Source organism: Morone saxatilis, unplaced genomic scaffold, assembly GCF_004916995.1.
Source record: "Morone saxatilis isolate NCDOM2014 unplaced genomic scaffold, NCSU_SB_2.0 Contig16, whole genome shotgun sequence".
Taxonomy (NCBI): domain Eukaryota; kingdom Metazoa; phylum Chordata; class Actinopteri; family Moronidae; genus Morone; species Morone saxatilis.
The window spans coordinates 23217777-23222032 of NW_023339718.1; the positions used below are offsets into that span (position 1 = coordinate 23217777).

General features: G+C 42.2%; 1 protein-coding gene across 3 annotated transcripts in view; it reads left to right on the forward strand.

Annotated features, from left to right (window-relative positions):
* The window catches only part of sema4c (sema domain, immunoglobulin domain (Ig), transmembrane domain (TM) and short cytoplasmic domain, (semaphorin) 4C), an 87658-nt gene that overhangs the window by 50805 nt on the left and 32597 nt on the right, over positions 1-4256 (forward strand). The window lies entirely within an intron of this gene.

A 4256-nucleotide genomic window follows, 5' to 3' on the forward strand; every position in this document is an offset into this window, starting at 1 on the left:
GAAAAAAACAAGCAATTTGAAGAGCTTGTTTATGGCCAGTTTTATGCATTTTGCAGTGGCATTTTATCACGATTTAATCTCAATTTAAATAAAAAAAAATAGGTTTCAGCTTCCTAGAGATGCACATGATCATGTACATGCAACATATGGGGATACAGTAATTAATCTGAGGGTATGAATGATAATCTCTTAATATAAACTATGTGTGCACAATGGGTGGAAGCATACCTGGATTCTTTTCGACAGACTTACAGTACCTACAGTACGAGGATGTTTTATCTTTACTAAGATGGGTTTGAGAGTAGTGTTCCATAGTCCTAATAGCTTTTCACTTGAACAAGATCCCCCCTTCCTGTGACTCACCAAATACTTCATAGCTAAATCATTCAGTGAGTCTAATTCCAAAACTATAGCAGTGCCATGCTGCAGCCGTTGAGCTCCACAGGCTCCCCTCTATCTCTCTTTGTGTGTGTCATCACCACAACATGGTACAAAAAGGCCTAACCCTCCCCAGCTGGTGCTCGCCACTGTACCAGTCATACATGCTGAACCATGACGCTGGAATGGAAAAACCTCACTTGTGGCATCAAGCAGCTCTTGATTTGTTCTGCTTGTTGTGGATTGCAATGGCGACCCCCCACCGAGCTAGGCTGTTTCACCAAACGCCCCCTCCTCCCGCCTTTCATTCTACTGCCTTCCCCCCCTGAAAAATCATCCCCCCACTGGGCTCTCTTGTTCAGTTGTTGTGTTAATCCACTTTTACCACTTCCTCTCCTCCCACTCTCCCATCCCTTCATCTCACTCTTCCAGTGCTGTTGAATTCAATCTCTCTATTGCCGTACTCTTTATCAAAAATAATGGTAACGCCATGAAGCAAATGCTCCGTAACCGACAAACAAGGGCTCAGACAAGTAATTATTTGGCTTAAAAACATGTGCTTTTATAATGTATTCATCAATGTACTTGCTATTATTCTTTATTTCCTATTGAGTCAGTCACAAGCGAGTTGAGTAAACAAACTCCTTGTGTTGCAGTATGAATAATCCTATAAATCTCTTCATTTGCAACACCATATAATTTAAAATAAACTAAATTCAATTGATAAAAGGTGTTTTTGCAGATCTAGCCAGTGAAAGCATATATATCTTTCCCTTTCTTGTCTCTATCTCCGTGTTCTCATTCTGTCGTACACCTGACTCTCCTGTGAACTTGCCGTCTGCTCAGCAGACAAAGCTTGAGCATCCACGTGGGAGCGTGTGCGCCTTTGTGGGAACGTTGTTGTCTTTTCCTTCAAAGAGGGTACCTGCTCAGATGAGGGTCTGACGACGCTCCGTGCACACGCTCGGGTATGTCTGTCTGTTTGTGTGGGCGCTGCACAACGTCTCTCCCTCCTCTGTCTGTCTGTCTCTGCCTCTCATTCGGTGTTTGTCGCTGCTTCAAAGCTCTCCCCAAAATAGGCCTTTAATCATAGTTTGGTGTGTGAGTGGCTCGGCGGTTAGGAGCTATAAGCAGAGGCTGGATGTATTTATAGCAGACAGGGAGAGGGAGGCTGGAGCTCCGCTGGAAGGCTGATGGAGGCAGATTACAGAGGCGAGGCCCGGAGCGAGACCTTTCCAGCCGGCCATGAAGCAACAGGCGCTCCCCCTCGTCCCCTCTTCCTCCGCCTACTCCTCCACCCCGCACGGGAGTTCTGTTTGGTCTGGCTCGGTTTGCTGCTGGGCTGGGTGGTGAAGCAGTGACCCTGAGATCCCCTACAATGAAGTGTGCAAACGCCTACATGGACATTATGCATTATACACATGCTGATAGTGACAGTTTCCATGGAGTCGCACTAGTTAATGTCACCATAAAGCAAACAGCTACCAGAATGAATAAAAACATTGTTTCATTTAGGCTTTTCAGTAAGGTTCCATACTGGTTTTGGTCGAGTGTTGCATATTTCAACCCAATAACCACATTGTTGACCAAAGAATCCAATTCTGTCACAGCTTCATATCTTACCTTCAGGCAGCCCTTGGTTTCAGTTCATTTAAGTACACAATGGGATCCTCTAGCACAGCTTTGAAACAAGCTTTTTTGTCCTTTGTGCTGAATTCCAAGAAGCAAAACACATTCAATACATGAGCATTGGCTGCGAAACTGCTAGCTTGTGTTCCAAGAGGCTCACATTATCTTTTCATAAACACTATGGTTGTATTATAGTCTGCTACATCGTATCATCCTCTTGGTAATGTTTTCTCTGAAGCTGGATTATTGCTGCATGATACTGCAGCTGTGCACAGGGACTGAGTGAAAATTCTCCCTCGTGGTGCACTCAAGGACACTCCGACATCCGTTTAATCTGTCAAACATGAAATGCACAACAAGTATAAACAAAAAAAATCAATGAGAGACGGCTAATGTGAAATTGGTAGTTTGAGGCAGTAGCTGCCCACTCTCAAGTCTCAGATGTTGTAGCTTCCTGTCATGAACCAAATCAGTTATTCCAGGTTGTCCTCTTCACAACTAACGATACAACGACTGCATGTATTTTACTGTGTTGGGAAGTACATCTGCTCAAGTACTGTATTTAACAACAATTTTGAATTTCCATTTTTATCTTACTTTATATTGCAACACCACTATATTTTAAAGGTAAATACTGTACTTTTACTCCACTACATTTATCTGACAGCCATAATTACTATTTGAAGATTAAGATTATACGTACAATAAAGGCATCATATGAGGCATGAGGAGTTAGCATTGCCTCAGCCTGCCAGAACACTAAAAGAAACACTGTACAGATAAAACAAATTAGATATATGTAACATATTAATCAGTGAGCTTTAGAGATGTTGGTAGGCAGATTTTGTCACCTTTGGACCGAGCCAGCTGCTAGTCTTTATGCTTAGCTTAACTGGGGATGGTTTGCCTTTCTCAAGTATGTCTGTGCAGGGTTAAATGCAATGCAGGCAATATAATGGCCGCTTAAAGGGAAGGAAGTCAATCCAAAAATAAATGGTATGCTTTGTAAAATTAGAAGAAAGTCAGATGAAACGTACATAAGTTTTACTTAATTAGCTAAAATGTGCAAGTGGGCACTCTGGTATGGCTCACAGCCACATATTCATATTACATCAATCAGTTTGGTGTCCGTTACTATGATGCATTCCATGTATTCACTCCAAAATTAGACCTAAGAAAGGTGGTAAACCCAATTTCCCCCATCTCTTTATTTAAAATGCATGCATTGTTATCAACAATATATAAGCTTCCTACACACATGCAAATCCAAATGCCTGTCTCACGCTCTTTGTCTCTTTTTATTACCATGTTTTATCACAGTTTCACACCCATCTAAAGGCAAACACGCACACAACCAGTGAGGAGGTCTTGTAGTGCAGTGATCTCTGATCACCTCTGTTTCCATTGGTACTGACCTCGGTCAGCCCCCTCTGAGTTGTTTATCTTTGGTATTCTGCCTTTCTAGTCTGGCTTTCTATTTTTGCACTTTTTGTTTGTATTTTCTCCTGTCGTCTGTTGGACTCATTATGCCTCCACTCGTCTCTGCCCTCCATTTTTTATTTGCACTCTTTTATTTATATTCTCCCTTTTCTTCTGCTCTCTGCAAACTGTTGTCTGCAAGCATCAAAGGCCTTGTAATTTAACCCAAACCGCCTTTTCACCAAGTCCTTAAAGTGATGGAAAAGTCTGAAAACAATCCTAGTTTAAAGCTTGAAACAGTTTTTAAATGTTTTACATACAGTAAATATAGAGCTGGTTCTTTTCAGAATACAGTAGAAAGACAGGATTTTGATAGTATTACCCCGTTAGTATGTTCATAGACCTTAATGTCCTTGCTGTTTTTGTTCTTTTCTGCTCAATCTTTCTTAAAACTGGGGATTTCGTCTGTATATTGAGCTCTCTATAGCTGTAAAAAGATTTTAAAAAAGTCAGATTTTTCTTGAACGCACAGATGCTGTTTACACAAATGCACAGACTTGTTCAGATGCACATAAATAGCCATGAACCACAGGTGTGGATGGCCTTGTGTCTGTTACAGAGACACATCACACCCAGCAGGTAGCCTCAGGGCTGCCACAGTGTGGCTGCAGATGGTAAGTGCAGCTGCCCGCATCGCCTCTTAATGACAGAGCCGCTGATCACTTCAAATAAGCCACTCGGAGCAAAACTTTCCCTCTGTTGGTGGAGAGACGTTCAAGTCAGTGAGCAGGTACCCTGGAGAACTATTCAGGACTGTGTGTGTGTGTGTG